Source organism: Diplotaxodon limnothrissa, linkage group LG8 (genome assembly GCF_057381915.1).
Source record: "Diplotaxodon limnothrissa isolate DT_005_m linkage group LG8, D_limnothrissa_male_GT1.1, whole genome shotgun sequence".
In the NCBI taxonomy this organism is placed as follows: Eukaryota; Metazoa; Chordata; class Actinopteri; order Cichliformes; family Cichlidae; genus Diplotaxodon; species Diplotaxodon limnothrissa.
The window spans coordinates 9,812,825-9,834,068 of NC_140603.1; positions in this window are offsets into that span (position 1 = coordinate 9,812,825).

The following is a 21,244-nucleotide window of genomic DNA, read 5'->3' on the forward strand; positions in this document are numbered from 1 at the left end:
AGCAGTAAGTGTGTGTTTGACAATCATGTCAGCTGCTCTTAGAGAAACACGGATAAATAAGTTTCTTTGTATTCTGGTAACATTTATTTTCTCAAAAAGTACAGATTCATCTTCAACACACAGCTGGACACAATGCATTCTCACTGAACTGAGTTTTGTATTTAATATTCTGTAAAGCATCTAGAGCAGTGAAGCTACCATGATATCTAACCAGATTCTTAATCTGGATGGCATTACCTTGGCCTCCAGTAATGCTGTGAGGAACCTTGGAGTCGTTTTTGACCAGGACATGTCCTTCAACGCACATATTAAACAAATATGTAAGACTGCTTTCTTCCATTTGCGCAACATCTCTAAAATTAGAAATATCCTGTCTCAGAGTGACACTGAAAAACTAGTTCATGCATTTATTACTTCCAGGCTGGACTACTGTAATTCATTATTATCAGGATGTCCAAAAAACTCACTGAAAAGCCTTCAGCTAATCCAAAATGCTGCAGCAAGAGTACTGACAGGGACTAGAAAGAGAGAGCATATTTATCCTGTTTTGGCTTCCTGTTAAATCCAGAATTGAATTCAAAATCCTGCTCCTCACATACAAGGTCTTAAATAATCAGGCCCCATCATATCTTAATGACCTTGTAGTACCATATCACCCTATTAGAGCACTTCGCTCTCGCTCTGCAGGCTTACTTGTTGTTCCTAGAGTATTTAAAAGTAGAATGGGAGGGAGAGCCTTCAGTTTTCAGGCCCCTCTTCTGTGGAACCAGCTTCCAGTTTGGATTCGGGAGACAGACACTATCTCTACTTTTAAGATTAGGCTTAAAACTTTACTTTTTGCTAAAACATATAGTTAGGGCTGGACCAGGTGACCCTGAATCCTCCCTTAGTTATGCTGCAATCCGGTTGTTCAGTGATGACGCGACGAATCCTACTTCCGGGTCTAAAGTAGTCTGCGTTTGTGTTGTTAACATGTTTAATGTTATGTATTTTCTTCTATTTGATCTCAAAAAGCTCCTAAAACAGTCAGTGATCACTGTTGACCTCCCTCGTCTTTTATTACCGCTAATCATTTATTTAAGCTCAGTTTTTAAAACCTTAGGATGTAACTACAGCCCAGCCTATGCAGCAGTATATGAATGACTAACCTCGTATTGTGGATGGATTATCTCAGTTGTTCTCCTGGCTGAAGTTTGGTCCTTTTACAGCATCCTGCCATGCGATTACATTTGTTCCTGACCACCGAGAACACTCACGGTAACTTTTATCGAGTGGAAAAAAGGTTAGCTTGTTTATATTAAGCTAACATAGCTGTGTCGCTAGCGGTCACGTAGCACATCATTATATACCAGCTAGCCCAACTTCAGTAACCCTACAAACGTCACTGCTGTTTAGTTTTCTGTCTTCATTTATGCTGGAAGTGATAACAGAGCTGTACGTTTTAATTTGTTTCCAAAACCAGTCAGGACATGCTATATTGTATTTAGATAGAAGCTAGCGAGCTAACTCCCTGCTAACTTCTAACTCCGTTAAATGTCATAAATTCCGTTTTCATGGATGCCTGGATGTTAAACTCAATTGTTACACCTGGTAGAGCAGAACGCTGATCATTTTATTAAAGATGAAAGACTTTAGACAGTTTTTCAACTCTCAGTAATGCCATAGTGATCGTTTGATATATGGACCTGCAGCGGAGTTTAGACCCAGACACGGCTAGTGACGTCAGACTGAACAACCGGATAGACATACGCTGCCGGGGGATTCCCATGATGCATTGAGTTTTTCCTTTCCAGTCACCTTTCTCACTCACTATGTATTAACAGACCTCTCTGCATTGAATCATATCTGTTATTAACCTCTGTCTCTCTTCCACAGCATGTCTTTATCCTGTCTTCCTTCTTTCACCCCAACCGGTCACAGCAGATGGCCCCGCCCCTCCCTGAGCCTGGTTCTGCCGGAGGTTTCTTTCTGTTAAAAGGGAGTTTTTCCTTCCCACTGTCGCCAAAGTGCTTGCTCATAGGGGGTCATATGATTGTTGGGTTTTTCTCTGTATCTATGAAGCGCCTTGAGGCGAGTTTTGTTGTGATTTGGCGCTATATAAATAAAATTGAATTGAATTGAATTGATGCTACCAAGCTACCATTTTTGTACCATTTAGAACCATCATAATGATCAGAAACTCCAACAGATCAACTCTTCCTCAACCACCACAACCAATACTAAAGCTCAGCAGGCCAATGCTGTCTCAACACTGCATATTTCAAATACTTCCACAGTGGTGCACGATTACCTGCAGCTGAACAAAGGCAAAAGAACTGTCAGCCTAGTTCACAACTCTGCTTGCATCAATAATGGAACAGTTCAGTCAACAAAATCAGCTTTGATCAAGTTGGAACAGAAACACGCTACTGACGTCTACAAACACTGTCAGCAGACTCTCTGCTATCCAAAAACTCAAAGCACTTTTTTATTGCCGGCTTTTCAGCTGCTGCTTTACAGAATCATACTGCAATACATTCTCTATTTCTACCCCCATGTTTCCTAGACATGTTATCTGCTGCTAATAGCAATTTTATACAAGAAAAGTCAAACTCTCTTTAAGAACAGCTGATGCTATATACATAACAAATGTCAAGCTTGAATGTTTGTTCTGAAATGTGGCAAGCGCACCTTAAACTTTAACAACTTAAACTAACATGTTGCGCATAAAATACTGCTAATCCACAGGATGTTAGCATGTCACTGTTAGCATACTGATGTTAGCACTGAATTTAAAAGACTAATGCATCAAGCATGAATTTGAATGCTTCTTTGTTTGTCTGTTTGTTTCCGGTCACAGAGAGCATTCAGTGGGACTTGACCTGACCTATATTATGAATAAACCTGTGCGCGGTCAGGCCTTCTTTTGCGTTAGCATACTGGACAAAATCTAAAACCCCAGGTAGAAGTAACACGTATCAAGATGCTGGTTATCCCTTGATCCAGGCTTTCTGCTTTAAACTATTTGTGCACTTACATGAAAAAAAGAGCATTTAATACATCATGTACTGTGCTTCTTCAAAATGATCCCCAGGAGTGCCACCTACTTCACTCAGAGACAATATCAGATGATGGTGATAAAATGATTGTGGGAATAGGTTAATTGGATAATCCAAATTGCCACTAGGTGTGAATGTGCGAGTGAATGTGAGTGCGAATGGTTGTCTGTCCATGTGTGTTGGCCCTGCGACAGACTGCCGACCTGTCCAGGGTGTACCCCGCCTCTCGCTCCCCCTATGACAGCTGGGATAGGCTCCAGCGCCCCCCGCGACCCTGAAAAAGATAAGCGGAAGCGAATGGATGGATGGTGATAAAATGGTGATAAAAATCTATACAGAACATGAAAAGATAAAAGTAAAATGCAACACTGTTGCAAATAAAATGAGAAATTATTGCTTCAGAAACTCATTAATCTGGTGAGAGCTGGAAAATAAACACCTCAATTCACGTTAATGATTTTATCGTTGCGTGCGCTCCCACTTTATTTCTAAGGTAACGGCAGCACAATAGAGCCCTGAAACAAAGTGAAATTAATTTTATTGATTGAAGAGGTATTCTTGGTTTGTGTGCTGTGGTCTAGTAGCTGCAAAAAGATTCTTAGCAGCAGTTTAAAGTCAAGTATAACAACATTTATAAATACATAGAATAATTAGACCAAATAAATGCACGCACGTTCCAGTGACAATATCGCACACAGTTTGTCCTTCATTCAGTCGTTTCAGTCCAAACATAAGTCATATTTCCCCAGGAGAGAATCTACATGACACTCAGAACATAAAAGCACGCATAATTGGAGCATTCAGGATGTATTTAATTTGAAGTGACTTTTCTGTTCAACTAACCCTACAGAGTTACCATCTGTTTGTTTCGTACTAACCATTGAAGGAAGTGTTTAACTCTTTGAATGCTAAATGACTAGTGGCTAACCTTTATTTGCTAATGTCTTCTTTGAGGCAGGGCCAAAAATCTACACGTGGAACTGAAAAAACAGGCTTTATGACGGCAATGAAACTGAAAAATGTTAGCATCAATGAAAGCTTAATGCTTCATATCTGGCAATACAGTCAAGCAAACCCTCCATGGTTTTAATTGGCATGAGCCAAAGGTCCCTAAAAGGTCTTGTGTTTTTGTTGGACTGTCCTACTATAGGATAAATCTTTGTAGTCACAGCTACTAGTGGCCCTAAACCAAAAACAGTGTGCTAAAAAGTTGTAAAATGACTTCTGTTGTTGATAGTACAAGCGGCAGAGTCTTCTGCCAAACCAGAAATTGTATTCTCAAAATTAAATGTTTACGTTTTAAGGGCAGCTTAGAAGATTATGTAAATTTAGACTCTTTTTTTTTAAACTATTTTAGTCCAGAGGACGATGACAGCGTTTGGTGACAAATCCATACAGGTGTCTGATGATCTCAGGCTCAATATAGCTCTCCGTCTCTGCTAGCACCAGGAGCTGCAGCAAATTGATGTGCAAATTAGGACACGCGGCAGCTCAACCCAGGTTAGATTTCTTGGCACCCTTCGTTTCCTTTATGAAATCAGTTTCCATGACGGAGTCATATTAGTACAATACACTGAGCAACAGTCCAGATTAGTCTCAACATGCTAATGAAGTGATGCATATTTAACAACCGCCCTGACTTGCAGTGCTGTGAATGTATTATAGAGCTCCCACCTCCCAAATGTGACTTATCCAGTTGGGCAGAGAATATTTTTACATTTAAATGTAAAAAAAAAAAAAATTAAAAAATGCCATGACAATTATTAGCTTACTGCATAAGCTGAAAACTTATATTATGAAAAAGTTATTGAACGGATTATGGTTAAAAAATATATACATATAATGATGAAATCAGTCTTGTTTCATTTTTTTCTTCCTTTATTTCCCAAGAGGTCACCACAGCAGATGGATCCACATGTTTGATTTGGCATAGATACACGCCTCCCATTTATCCACCAGGCTTAGGACCAGAACTGCACTGGTACACTAGCTTGTTCCCCTTTCAAATCAGAGCATTTGCATGTAAAATAACTCATACAGTACTTTTGACACTGCTAGAAAACAGGATTAAAACCCAGGAGGTGTAATTACACATTATGTGCAGGCGCCTTTCATTGCTTCCATTTCATGTAACAATGCAAATAACATGTGCCTTCTTAGGGTCCACTGAGTGCAACCGCTCACTTCTATCACTCACAGAATATAAAAAAAAAGATCCTTCAGAAGATGCAGAGGTAGACTCCATTATATGTGCTTTTGACAGCTTCCTCTTTATTTCTTCTCATCCTGTCAAGAGTGCTAGGAAGAACTTCGGGGTCAGTCAAGTGGGTCTTGAAACTCTTCACTTTTATCTTTGCACTTCGCAAAAGTTTCCACTGCAGTGTCATTCTGTTTCCCCTGAACACCCACACAGTCCACACATTTCAAAAAACTATCTCAAGTCTGTAGTGCCTGTTCAAAAGCCCCAAACATCTAGAAACATATTAAAATAAACACTGCATATTTATCTACAGGAGGAGGTTGGAGATTCATCTCACCTTAGGCATATGTGATAAGTGTTTGTGCTTCAGCTCGTCGGCAACAGAGTCGACAAAAGGAACATCCTTATGTGAGCGTCTGCGTGAGAATTTACAGGAAATATATCAAAATTAGACCTGCAGTTGTATTTTCTTTTTCATCTTTGTTTCTGGCTCATCCTCTCCCAATTTGTCACAGTTTAATTAGGAATTTAATCTTATTTAAGGCAAAGTCTGCAGTCTTTTCAGAGCAAGGGAAACTCATGTCTGTCAGACGTGTCCAAAAACAGACTTAGATGGCATCAAGTCTCTGTCTTTCACCCCGTTCCAAGTCGGAGGTCCCTATTTCCCAAGCATCTCGCTGGCATCTTACCAGCAGCATTTGTTTGATTGTCTTCACTTTCAAGTAGTGTTTACAGCCAGTTCTGAGGAATATACAGAGTGTGACTATATGGAAAAAGAAAAAGCAAGTCCAAGAAATATTAAAAAACAATAAAATTAGAAAAATAAATGAGAAGAAAAAGGTACAAAAAATGCTAAAAATGCAGAAACCAATCAAATGATTTCTACAAATTGTACTATGTACATTGATAACTGTTATATTTTTAAAAAATCAAAGTGTAATGTGTACATGTGTATTTGTAGCAGATATTTATCCAATGTGTATATTGTACAGTCTGACTGCTGCTGGGATGAAGGACCTCTGATAGCGCTCCGCCCTGCACTGTGGCTGTAGCAGTCTACTGCTGAAGGAGCTGCTCAGAGCCTTCGCAGCCTCATGGAGGGGCTGAGAGGACATTAGCTTGGCTAACATCCTCCTCTCACTCACCTCCTCTGTGGAATTTTGAGAATTGGCCAGGGCAAAGCTGGCTCTCTTCACCAGACTATTAAGAAATGTCCTGTCCCTCTCCATGCTGCCAGCTTCCCAGCAGACAACAATATGAAAGATAGCAGAAACCATTACTGTGTCAGAAAAGCTCCTCAGTAATGTCCTAAGACCTCAGCCGATATAGCCAACTTCTACTCCCCTTATATAGAGTTTGAGTGCTTTCCAACCAATCTAGTGCAGCATTTTAGGTTCACTTATTTAAAATTTAGTCTCTAACTTCAAAAAGTTTATAGACCCTGGAAATCAGACAGTCTGAGCAACGAGGAGCTGAGGAGTTGGGTGAAAAGGCTGGCACGTGAGGTGGAAATCTGGAGCATAACAATGTACTAAGTTAGCAACTTGGAAAGATTACTTCTCTCGAACAATATTACCACACTGAGGAATAAATGATGAGCCAGGAAATGGGTGGAGGGGCTGGTCCTTAAATACAACAGGGAGGTGATAAATGGATACAGGACAGACCTGTATTCTGGGGAACCACTGTAAACTGGTGAGAAAAGCACGTTTAGGAAGCCATTAAAAGTCAAAACGTTGTTGTAGTAAAAGAAGAACACACATAATTGCTTTCTTTATTGCAATATTGATTGATTATGATCAATATTTCTTTCTGACATCTGTTTTTGCTACTGTACCACAGCCAGGTTTGACTGCAGAAATAAGAATGCTTTAATCTTGTTGTTCGCTTTCCAGCTGCTAAATAAAACGAGGACATTAGTTGTATAAATGTATGTTAACATTAGCCACAGTCAGTTGCAGAGTGATTAAAGCAGCTGAAGTGAAACCTTCAGAGGAGCTGATTTGACAGTTTAATTGGCTCTTTTTAATCACTTGAAATGCCAGTTAGTATAATTGGTGAACACACTGAAATAACATCAGACTGTGATTAAAATCTCAAGTTAAGTTGTCCCATAGCACCTGATAGACATCTGAAATTTTTAAAGGTTCTTTGCTCACACACCCAAGCTTTTTTTTTTTTACTGGTGAACCAAATATAACAATATAGAACAGCAGAGTTATGGTGACAACTTCTAAACAAAGACTATTGATTTAGGGCCTGTATAACTTTTTTGGCAAACCACATGAATCTAATAAAACGAGCATTAAGCAGCTGGCAAATACAAAAAGTGACTGGTGGATTGCAAATTAAAGCTCAGCAGCAATACAGAAAAGTTCTGCTTTAATAAATCTAACACGTTTTCTCTTTCCGTCTTTTACGATCTTGTCCTGCAACCTCAAAATGATTAAAGCCATACTTTGTCCTGGAGACCTACCTCTCCATTCTTGCCCTGTTTTAGGGTCTTTAGAGGATAACACCCTCTAGGTTGGAAAGATCGGTCACAGAGAACATATAGAATATAGAGTCAAAATAACCAATATTGCTCCCATCAATCAAACATATAGTATAAATGTGCAAAGTATAAAACTGAAGACCAAAAAAAAGAACCTGTCAAATAATTGCTTCAAGACACATGCGTCCATCACCATCTTATCAAAGCCAAATAAATTATTAACATATCAATGAATATAAAAGGTTACATGAAGCTGTGTTTAAAAGGGCATAAAACCAGCTGCAGAGTGATGCAGTAGAAGACAGAAGTACAAGAACATGTTTGTCTTGGAGCACACAAGAAAAAATAAAAGATAATGAAAGGATGATTTTTTTTCTAATCTTTATTTTAGGGAGTTTGGTGTTTTGTCATTTGGCAGCACCTTCAGAGCATGTGTGAGTTTTAAATTACATTTTCTCATTTTTCCCTGCTCGGAACAAAACTAGTAATTCTCAGATATGTTAACAATGAGATTTGAAACTAATCTTCTGTATTGACTAAAGGCAGGTGTTCAGACTACTCAGCTGCCCTTCCCCTGGGCCTGGTTCATTACTAAGATGTGGTTTGCCAGATCCCAAACCGATAACCCATCACTTATAATGACTTAGCCTCAGGTGCAATTGTCCCTTTCCTAGAGATTTTACACACACAGTCTCGTTTTTAATAAAGCATAACCAGTTTCATGCTGCAAAAGTCAGCAGTGGTGGGATTTGACCGCTTAACCTTTACATTGAGCAAATCCAACACCTTAGACCACAGATTATTTGCTCAGAACTTCAATATTTAAGAAAGAAACAATAGTTGACGTCATTGGCTTGGCACCTTTTAAAGAACCACACATATTTCAGTAGGTTTGAAAACTGAATATTATGTTAATTGTATTACTAGCACAAGTTGGTGACATTTTCATTGGAAAATTAATGAATTTATGGCATACATCTGCTAATTGTTCATGCAGTTCCCCTTACTATGGCCACTGTTTAGGGCCGTCCACACAGGAAGTGGCTAGCATGACGACCAGAGACCACAGAAGGTTGATGGCATTCAGTGACTCGAATATTTGGTGACAGCAGGTGAAATATTCGCCGGCAACATGAAACAGATCCCAAACAGAATTGGGTGTGACGAGTTCCAAAGTTCCGTGTTACTGCAATCACATTACATTAATAAGTAATGCAGTAATATAATGGTTTTTGCACTAAATTCAGCAATAAATTTACTAATGTGTCATCAATCTGTCATTGTACTCCAGCTGTCTTAACACCACAGATTGAAAGAAAATCAAACAAACATGCTTAGTGCGCTTGTGCTACAGTTAGCTGATTTCAGTTGTTGTGCAGGAGGAGGATAATGGTGGAGCGAGCTACAGCAGTTGAGGAGTGTCGATATGGGCATTATTTTATTTCTACTGCCTGTAACGACAAAAGAACGGTGGTAAAGTGCTGCATGCAGGAAAGAAACAACTGGATAATACTGCTAACACAAATTCGGGTCTTGCAAACATCTGCACAGATAGCATGCTAACAAGAAGTTAGCCAAGAAGTCCAACTTATGACAACACTGAGTGCATGCTGAGCCCAGCCCAGCAACTAGACCTGAACTTCAACAGGTAACAAAGGCAGTGATGAGTAGTCAGGCTGTCAGCATTGTAGCCTCTATTTGTCCATGTATCTACAGTAGAATCAGTGCAGGCTGGTTTTTATCTTCGCTTTGTGATGTTGGTTTTGCTTTCATGTGCATAAACTAGAAGAAAAATTGTAAAGCATTTGTGTTGATGTGTGAGACTGTAGCCTTGAGTTTATGTTTACTGGTAATTATGAGACAATGCGTGTCAGGTCATTTAAAAAGAAAATTACTTTTATTACTTTTTTAAAAAAGCAACAAGTAATATATTATAGCTGGCTAGTAACGGGTTAGCCTTAATTCTTAATGACACAGATTGAAAAAGGTCCTGAAAACATTACTCTGAGATTTTGGTCCATACTGACATAATAGCATCGCACAGGTCCTGCAGACTTTTCAGCTGCACACCCATGATGCAAGTCTCCTGTTCCAACACATGTCAAAGGTGCCCTAAGTCAGGGGTGTCCAACTCCAGGCCTCAAGGGCCGGTGTCCTGCAGGTTTTAGATCTCACCGGGATCAACACACCTGAATCAAATGATTAGCTCATTACCAGGCCTCTGCAGAACTTCAAAACATGTTGAGGAGGTCATTTAGCAATTTTAATCAGCTGTTTTGGATCAAGGACACATCTAAAACCTGGAGGACGGGATGGACACCCCTGCCCTAAGTGGATCGAGATTTGATGACTGTGGAGGCCATTTAAGTGAATTCATTCTCATGTTCAAGAAACCAGCTTGAGGTTCTTTGGGCTTTGAGAGATGACATGTTATCCAGCTGGAAGAAGTGATCAGGAGCCCAAAATGTGCTAAGAAAATATCCCCCAAACCATTACATGACCCCCATCGGTTAGTTTTGACCTGGACCTCACGGTTCTTTCTGGAGCATAAATAAATAGAAGCTCAGACAGGTAAGAAGGAGCTCCGCCATTAAGTGATTTAAAAACAAAAAGTAAAATTTTAAATTGGAAACTGGAAGGAACAGGAAGCCAGTGTAGAGAAGCCATAACTGGGGTTATATCTTCCTTCCATTTTGTGCCAGTTAGCAGATGAGCAGCTGCATTTAGGACCAACTGGAGACGATAAAGAAAGGCCTGGTCCAAACCAAAGTACCGAGAATTGCAGTTGTCCAGTCTGCAAGTAATGAACAGATGAATAAGACGTTCAAAGACCTTAGCTGGAAGGGAAGGTACGGGTTTTACCTTGGCTAGCTGTCTCAAATGAAAAAAGCTAGATTGGACTACTGCAATCCCTAAAGATGGTTCTGGAGGAAACTTCCAGACACTGAATCTCCTTTCTTCCCTATTATGATGCTCTGTTTGAACTTCAGGTCCCCGTGTCTTCAAGGTGTAAGGTAAAATGGTGAGCTGGCCAAGTTTACAAAAACTCCATCTTATAGTTCACCTAACTCCACAACTTATTAATCTTGCTTCACAGCACACCGCTCAGGTGATGTTAATTTATTTTAATACAAAAGTTCCAGTCGAACCCTCTCGTGTTTCAACGCCTTTCTGCTTAGTACTTCTGCTTCTGCAAGATATTGATCAGAGTGACTCCGCTGATTGAGTAACTGATAAAACTGAGGGGGCATCTGAGCAGAGCGACACACTCGGGGGTTAAGAGGATGATTAGTGACAGGGTGTTTCAGTAAGATAAAGTGAGAAGTGCTTGCGTTAGTGAGGTGTCAGATACAGTTTTTTAATCAGTGATGTGAGTACAAGAAAAAGTCGTTCCATGTTTGGTGTGAGAAAGCAGGTGGACCTATTTGCTCCTTTATATATTTTTATTTATCCTGTAAACTACTTAAAAAACAGAACCAAACGCTTTTTATGGAAAATTCAACTATGAATGTCACTATATTTGATCCTATATTTGAGCACAAAACACCGGAGCTCATTTGCCATATGCTTTGATCACTGTGAGCCATGGATATAACATTTATTAGGCTACTCTTAGGTCCAAAAAGTCACGATAATGCTAACACTGACCCAGACAAAACATGTCTGCTAATGTGATCTCTTGTACAATTTCTCACAACAGACACTCGAGAAAATACCAAAAGAAAAGCTGCTGTGTCTGCTGCTGTCACAGATCATTGCACATCTAATATGCAGAGCCAGAGTGATGCAAAGGACAAATTGACAGACGGGGGCAGAGACACGCCACTTCGGGGGTTTGATCTTTACACTTTTTCGAGACTGATTGAATATGGGGCATATTACAGGTTCTGATGTGCACATTGGCCCTGATGTGAAACTGAAAATCAAATAAGAAATGAAATAAGAGGTCATAGGTCATAAAGGAAAAACATACACTACCATGTCAAATTTTAATGGAAGTTCAAATAAGTATTCTGTGCAACACAGCCAAGAAAACGCATTCAGTTATGCATTCAGTTAAACCTGGACTTCTGTGGAAAGAAAGCTTAATGAAATGGTAAATATTTATCAAGAAAGATATAAACTCCATAAAGCACCCCTCCAATAGCCAAACCCACCTGTTCTCTGATTGGATAGTTAAATTTGTGATTGACATGACATTGGCCAATCAGATGAAAGGAAGAAAAACCGAAAAACAGGGTCAAAATTCGTACTTGTAACTTGAAACTTGAGTGCAGAGTTTCCCACGTATTTTTTGACAAAGTCCACACACAAATCTTTTTTTACACACACGAATTCTTTTTACACATACAAAACTGATTTACAAGTACAAAATATTTATGACCACAATTTGAGCCCATACTCCTTTAGCGATAGGATGGACTCATTAATTTTCAATTCAATTTTATTTATATAGCGCCAAATCACAACAAAAGTCGCCTCAAGGTGCTTCATAGGTACAGAGAAAAACCCAACAATCATATGACCCCCTATGAGCAAGCACTTTGGCGACAGTGGGAAGGAAAAACTCCCTTTTAACAGGAAGAAACCTCCGGCAGAATCAGGCTCAGGGAGGGGCGGCCATCTGAGTTCAGTCATTCAGGAGGGGCCCACAGCCCAGCCTCTAATGCTCTGCATGGAAAGAAATCAGTTGAGATGATTCAGGCATCTGATGCGGATGCCTCCTGGACGCTTCCTTGGTGAGGTGTTTTGAACAGCAGGGAGAAGACCCCAAGGTAGATCCAATACAGACTGCTGGGATGCCAACCAAGAGGCATAATCGTGGGCAGGGAGAGGGAAGTCTGGGTATTTCTGATTAAACTGCTACTCTGGATAAGCCGCAGATGGATGGATTGATATAAAAACTTAGCAAATTAAAATGTATCACATATATTGATCACATAAACGAGAAAATAATGCATTTTGAATTGCTCGCTCATTATAGACTTTATGTATTTATTTGTTTTAAGTTAATCTTTGCAAAGGAGCTTCAAGGGACTTTAAGAGATCCACAGACACTTGGTTATGTGTGGGTTCAGGACACACACTGGCAGTGGACTAATTTCTATAGGCATATTTACTGTGATATATTGAGATTTGCAGTAATTAGTCTTTTTTTTACATTTCTGCACACAGCACTAAACCTTAGTTATATTTGTAAGTATTTTCCATATCTAACCTAAATCAAAGGCTTGTTAGCAAGACCCATAGTGGCCACATTTATGACAAATATAAAAGGTTAAAACCAATCACACTTGTCTTTAAAGTATTAGTCATAACTTACCTTATATACTTTCATATATTAAGAATGGCACATGTACTTGTAATTTTCTTCAGGCCCCGTGCTGTGCAGCTTCATTCACATATCTCACCAACTGTTCCATTCAGTCATTGTTGTCACAGAGTTTCCCACATCTTACTCGCAAAAGAGTGTGGCAGTGGGGAAAAAAACCCTTTATTGTAATCTGTCACTCACATTCTGATAATGCACTGCTGTGATATCTCTATCCTCGGCACAATGTATAGTGAGTGAAGTAGATTTGCTGAATGGCCACAGTCACGTACCACAGTGATCCCCGCTGCTAGTGTCACGTCTCATTTGCAGGGACACCTTTTGTTTGACTGCTCACAGCAGATATCATCAGTGGTCTATTCAACTGCTTAGCTTTGAATCAGCACTCTGTCAACCAGTGGCACACAGGAAGTGTTCTCTTAAAGCAGCAGCTGAGGGAGGCATACAAAAATACTGTGTGCACTTTTTTTGTATGCACTAATTAAACAGCAAAGGAGTGTGGAACGTCTCCAGAAAAACTTGTTTTACTATCTTCAGAGGAAGAGCTTTTAAGCACTTTCCCACATGCATTTGTAAATTTCCAATTACACTGAATGTTTTTAACTGTTGCCCATTCTGCGTCCATTAAATTTGGTCTGAATAAAGTCATTTACAGTATTACCCTCAGACAACAGTCAAAGTATTAGCAGAGGTGAGTCAGCCAGCCCTGATGTGCTTCACCATCTACATCACCACATGTCCTGCACCAGTGAGGTCTCCAGGGGGGAAAATGAATGCAAACAATTGTGAATGCAGAAGGTGTACAGTGTCATTATAGGGAGAAAACAAGCCTTTGCTACTGTTTATATTCATGTTATCCTACTGCAATTCCATTTCATCTGTTTTAAACAGCAACAATCAACTTACTGCAAGAGTCATGTCAGCGCACATACTATTGCAAGATAAGAAGCAACAGTATTTCAGCAAAAACTGCCACATTCAGACAAGTTCCTATGAGCAGCACTTGGGAATATTGGGAAGGAAGAAATCCCAGAAATCCCTGCAGTGTCAGGGGAAAGTGACGAGATAAAAGGAGAGGACAGAGACAGAGAACACAAAACTTACTGATACATTGAAGTGAAGATTAAATGCTTTGTGGGAATTCCAGCAGCAGGAGGCTGGAGCAACATAACTAAGCAATGCTTCAGGGTCACCTGATCCAGCCATTGGTGTCTGATATTTAATTGTAGGGACAGTGTGTGTCTCCAGAATCCAAACTTGGGAGCTGGTCCACAGGAGAGGGACCTGATATCTGAGCGCTCTGCCTCCCATTGTACTTTTCAAAACTCTTGGAAACATAAATAACCCTCTAGAATGACAGCAAAGTGCTTTATATGGTATCATCTTCACAATATGATGGGACCTGATTATGTATGAAAGTATATGAGGATGGGATGTTAAATTCAATATAGCAACCTAATGAAAAGAAGCCAATATTGAAGAAACATGATATCGGTACATATGATCACTCCTACCTATTCGTAGGCTTGCTTTCTACATACAGTGGGGCAAAAAAGTATTTAGTCAGCCACCGATTGTGCAAGTTCCCCCACTTAAAATGATGACAGAGGTCAGTAATTTGCACCAGAGGTACACTTCAACTGTGAGAGACAGAATGTGAAAAAAAAATCCATGAATCCACATGGTAGGATTTGTAAAGAAGTTATTCGTAAATTAGGGTGGAAAATAAGTATTTGGTCACCTCAAACAAGGAAAATCTCTGGCTCTCACAGACCTGTAACGTCTTCTGTAAGAAGCTTTTCTGTCCCCCACTCGTTACCTGTATGAATGGCACCTGTTTGAACTCATCATCTGTATAAAAGACACCTGTCCACAGCCTCAAACAGTCAGACTCCAAACTCTGCCATGGCCAAGACCAAAGAGCTTTGGAAGGACACCAGGAAAAGTATTGTAGACCTGCACCAGACTGGGAAGAGTGAATCTACAATAGGCAAGCAGCTTGGTGTGAAAAAATCAACTGTGGGAGCAATCATCAGAAAATGGAAGACATACAAGACCACTGATAATCTCCCACGATCTGGGGCTCCACGCAAGATCTCATCCCGTGGGGTCAAAATGATCATGAGAACGGTGAGCAAAGATCCCAGAACCACACGGGGGGACCTGGTGAATGACCTGCAGAGAGCTGGGACCAAAGTAACAAAGGTCACCATCAGTAACACACTACAACGGCAGGGAATCAAATCCCGCAGTGCCAGACGTGTTCCGCTGCTGAAGCCAGTGCATGTCCAGGCCCGTCTGAAGTTTGCCAGAGAGCACATGGATGATACAGCAGAGGATTGGGAGAATGTCATGTGGTCAGATGAAACCAAAGTAGAACTTTTTGGTATAAACTCAACTCGTCGTGTTTGGAGGAAGAATCCCAAGAACACCATACCTACTGTGAAGCATGGGGGTGGAAACATCATGCTATGGGGCTGTTTTTCTGCCAAGGGGACAGGACGACTGATCCGTGTTAAGGACAGAATGAATGGGGCCATGTATCGTGAGATTTTGAGCCAAAACCTCCTTCCATCAGTGAGAACTTTGAAGATGAAACGAGGCTGGGTCTTCCAACATGACAATGATCCAAAACACACTGCCTGGGCAACAAAGGAGTGGCTCCATAAGAAGCATTTGAAAGTCCTGGAGTGGCCTAGCCAGTCTCCAGACCTCAACCCCATAGAAAATCTGTGGCGGGAGTTGAAAGTCCGTGTTGCTCGGCGACAGCCCCAAAACATCACTGCTCTCGAGAAGATCTGCATGGAGGAATGGGCCAAAATACCAGCTACTGTGTGTGCAAACCTGGTAAAGACCTATAGTAAACGTTTGACCTCTGTTATTGCCAACAAAGGTTATGTTACAAAGTATTGAGTTGTATTTTTGTTATTGACCAAATACTTATTTTCCACCCTGATTTACGAATAAATTCTTTACAAATCCTACCATGTGGATTCATGGATTTGTTTTTCACATTCTGTCTCTCACAGTTGAAGTGTACCTCTGGTGCAAATTACTGACCTCTGTCATCATTTTAGGTGGGGGAACTTGCACAATCGGTGGCTGACTAAATACTTTTTTGCCCCACTGTATGACACATACAGTAAGTTATATATCATTATATGATAAAGCTGTTAACAGCTGTATATTTTTTACTTAAAAAGAAGAACCTCACTGTGTTTTTCAGTATTTTAAATATTTTTGAAATAATAAAAAAAAGTGCAAAAGTCATGATGTATTATTTTGTTACTTTTTCATTAGTTATGTAAAATAATTATAATAGAATAATTATATTTATATTATATTACACATTGTACATGTGATAAGAGATACTACACGCTACAGGTGTCATAACAGACCAGTGACATCATCCTTCATCCCAGAGAATCAAATATGGGTGAACAGATTAATTGTAGTTCGGCATTAACTCTGCTGAAGTGGCTGACATTTTTCTTCCAAGAGATATTTTTTTTCATTTAGTTTTGTTGGTGGAGAGTGTTGTTTCCCACGGTAGTCCAAAATCTCCCATGTGGTTGAGAACTTTTAATAATCAGACACCATGGATGGGAGGATTTTCATACCTGTGATGATTCCAACTTTGTGGAATTTGCATCCTTATTCTTAAGCACTGAATACCATGCTTTTCAGTGCATAGGAGAGGTACTGCATCCCCTCACGTTATATTAGGTAAGCAGTGAAATTTGAACTCCAGCACAGAAATAAAAAAAAGCCACATATTTTGAAAGGATGAATGGGGGCTGCTTTGTTTAGTCTCGTGGTTTTACAGCCTTGGATTTATGCAGTTGCACATATTTTCAGGAACAGAGTGCATATCAGTCTGTAATTATACAATAACTTCAACTTGAGACTTTATTTTACTGAGTTCTTGTCCCATATCTGTTAACCTCAGAGCTGCAAGTTATCCATTATCCCCTCAATGTTTAATGCTGATGATTGATGTGTTGCTGCAGTCACAGATTAGAGATGACATAGGCAATGATGCAGGAGCTATAAATAACCACTCTGCACAAAGGTCAGGAAGTAATGACAGCTGTTGCCATTGTCACTGACAGCTTTAACAAATGATTAATTAGGTGCAAGTCAACATCATGCAAGCACATGCTTAACCACATAAAACCTAAGCTTTTTTTTTTTAAATGCTCCTTGGACAACATCCACTAATTGTTTCAGAAACCCATTCAAAGCTGTGAGCGCTAAACGGGAACAAGGTAAAAACTTTCTTCACCAGCATTTATAACAGGAAATTAAAAAAGCCCAGAACTCTTGTTCTACGAGTCTGTTGTGGCCAGTGCTATCCTCTATGCTGTTGCATGCTGGGGCAGCAGGTTGAAGGTTGCTGATGCTAACAGACTTAATAAACCAATCCGCAAGGATGGAGAGGCGAATGTTGTCCAAGATAAAGACAATGTTGGATAATTCCTCCCACCCACTCCATGACACGCTGGCTAGCCACAGGAGCACGTTCAGTGAGAGACTGAGATTACCAAAAAGCACCACTGAACGACACAGGAAATCATTCCTGCCTGTGGCCATCTCTCTGTACAACTCATCCACCTAACACACTGTATACTGCTATACTGTAGCTACATCCTTTTTGCACATGCTCTTCTTTCTTATTCAGATATTTATTAGTAAGTGGCTTATATATATATATGTATATATTGTGCTATTTCTTACTTATTGTATTGTCTGTTTTTGTTACTATATGTACTGGAGCACTGTAACCAACATAATTTCCCCTAGGGATCAATAAAGTATTCTGATTCTGATTCAACAGGGGCCTTCCCCACCCTTAAACATGTGTGAGCTAGACCCATATCTACTTCTTAAACTTTCCTTTGAATTTTAATTTCATTTAGCTACAAATAAGCCAAGGATCCCACAATAATACAGAGAAATTGCCAACAATCAGATTACCCCCCTGTGAGGAAGCATTTGGTGACAGTGGGAAGGAAAAACTCCCTTATAACAGGAAGAAACATCAGAACCAGGCTCAAGGAGGACACCTGTGGAGCTCTTTCATTAAAGTTCTTTTTAACTTTCCATTATGGTACTTGTCAACTAGCAGTCTTGTGCTGGTATTTAGCCTTTTATCACTTTGTGATGGGTGTGGCTCAGGAGGTAGAGCAGGTCATCTGTGCATTAATCAGAGTGTGAATATTAGATAGAAAGGATATAGACATAGAAAAAAAGTACTTGTATGTAAGAGACCTAACAGACCTTCTCGACATGTATAGCCCCAAGAGAGCGCTCAGATCCTCTAACCAACTGCTCTTAGTGCAACAAAGGCCCAGACGAAAGACTAGAGGGGACCGAGCTTTTGCAGTTGCCGCACCCAAACTCTGGAATAATCTTCCTATCGATGTCCGCATGTCAGATTCCATTCAATCGTTAAATCATGCTTAAAAACTCACCTGTTCCATCTGGCTTTTGAAGCAAATTATAGTTTGGACTTCTACCTGGTCTGCAGTTGTGCTATGTAACTGTAACTGTTACAGTAACTGTAACTATAATAGTTTTTAATTGTTTATCACTGCTTTTGTTGCCTTTGGTAAATGGCCTGTATTTGTATAGCGCTTTTACTAGTCCCCCTAGGGACCCCAAAGCGCTTTACACATCCAGTCATCCACCCATTCACACACTGGTGGAGGCAAGCTACAGTTGTTGCCACAGCTGCCCTGGGGCAGACTGACAGAAGCGAGGCTGCCATATCGCGCCATCGGCCCTTCTGGCCAACACCAGTAGGCAACGGGTGAAGTGTCTTGCCCAAGGACACAACGACCGAGACTGTCCGAGCCGGGGCTCGAACCGGCAACCTTCCGATTACAAGGCGAACTCCCAACTCTTTGTTGTAATCTGCTTTGCTACCTTGTGTGAAGCACTTTGATGGACACTGTCCTTTTTAAATGTGATATAGAAATGAAATATTGATTGATTGAGACATATTGAACAAAGTGCTCGCATAGAAAATAGCCTGCTGGAGACCAGCTGGAGTGATGTCAGCATTTATTTACACACGCTCTTTGCTCTGATTTGGAAATTGTAATGTGTGTGTAATGAAAGCTGAGTAAATGTTGAAAATGTAAGGCTTCTGTCAAAAATGCTGAAATTTTGTCAATTATGGTCATGTGGTAATGAATTCATCCAGATTAGAAGTGTTGGCAAATAAAAGTGGGAGTGGAAGAGAAGTTCCTGAACATGTGTTTTCAGAGTCTGCTAAGCCACACCAGACATCCTAATACATGTAATTACCTTAACTGTTTTAGCCCCCTTCTCTTTCTTCTGTCTTGTTTCTTGATGTCTGTGGATTCGAGCCACCCAGCTCTGATAAACACCTCGTGCTTTAGACTGTGACTTCTGGCTAGGTTGAGAGATTGCTGAAGAAGGGGTCAATACTAGAGAGAAATTTCAGCATATTCACAGTATCTTTTCCATTAGCTTGATTCACTTCACCTAACTCTGGTAATCAGAATCCGTGGTCACACAAAGTGACGACAGCAGCAGAGTGGCTGATTTCACAGAGAAGAAGCAGCTGAAAAATAAAAACAAAAGAGAAGAAAGCAGAGACAACAAGTAGCATCTGGAGCTGCTTCAGCTGTGCCAGCAGCAGAATGGTTCAGGACAATTAGGGCTGTGCGATATGACCAAAATCTCATATCCCGATATAAGAATTAATCGTCTGATAACGATATAAATCACAAAAATGTAACATTTTCTGTAAATTCTGTGAATCCTGGGCAGCTCGTCTTGCAGGAAGTGTTTCCAGCTGCGCGTCATGTAGCTGGAGTCGAGTGTTTTACCCAATGCATGAAACTATACATTTTTAGACATAAGTTGTAACGGCCGCTGTTTTCTTTGTGAGTATTTATTACACAGGGTGCTGCGGGGAAAAGCCTGTTCTAGCGTTTGAGTGTAAGGTTTATTTTTTAGCACTTGGCGGCTCTTTTTTAATTCTCATCCGTAAATAAGCTGCTCTTTCACGTGATTCAGTTTATTTTGAGAAGTCTCAACAGGATCTTGAGCTTTATTGTGAAAGGTTTATTTGGAACATAAACAAGCGGACACGCGATGCTGTTACCGTCGTTGTTGCTAACCACAACGCATAAAAACAGGCGCTTGTCCGTCCTTAGTGTGGTTATATTAAATATAAGAGAAAGAGAGAACTTTAAGAAATCAATATAGCCACTACAGTGACCATCAGAACGATGAAAAAATATTGACGTAAACAGTTTATTTTGCGACACCACGAAACAAACGATAGCGTAAAATGAAACGATAGACGTTTTTATATCGTCATCCGATATATATCGTTATATCGAACAGCCCTAAGGACAATGATGATTAAGCTCATTCCTGAGCAACAGTACTTTCACTATCCATTCTCTACACCTCCCCCCATCCCTCTACACACCATCCTCCCCCTTCCTTCAATTATCTCTCTACCTCTTACTTAGCCCCCCTTTCAACCGCCCAACCGCCTGGTCTTAATCCTACCTCCTGACCACCTTCTCTTTTATTTTTTCTGTCCACAGTCATACAGCCAAAAGCTTCATGCATTTGAGCACAAATCCACAGCTACACAGTACACTGATTTCCAATTCACAAAGTACTCAGGACAAAGTTGGTCGTATGTCAATAAATCCTCTTCCCTGGATAATAGATGGCAGTTACACGGCATTTACCAGGGTCATTGTTGTTTCAGAGAACGAACATTTTTTGTTCAAAGAAAAAAAATCTCTGCTAGAATTGCCTGTCCTGATACACTTGATGATTTAGTTCTGACTTCTCCTTTATCTGAAGTAGAAGTTGGATGGGATTGGCAACAGATGTACAAGATTGTAGATTACTTTGTGTAATGAGCCAAAAATTGAGTCCAAATTGGGAATTAGTTTTCCTTCTGGAGTGGGAATCTATAGTATTGAATTATAAAGTCCGGCGTGTCTTTTCAGCTTCCCAAAGCCAATTGCTCCTCTAAACAATGATACACAAAATGTATGCATAGACATGAAGACGCAAATACAGGAAGACAATATGCTGCATGTCTTAAAAAGAGCTTTTGTGTGCACAGTCAAGATGATGTAGATACCCCAGCCCCACTTTTATTTTACTAACTATTACAA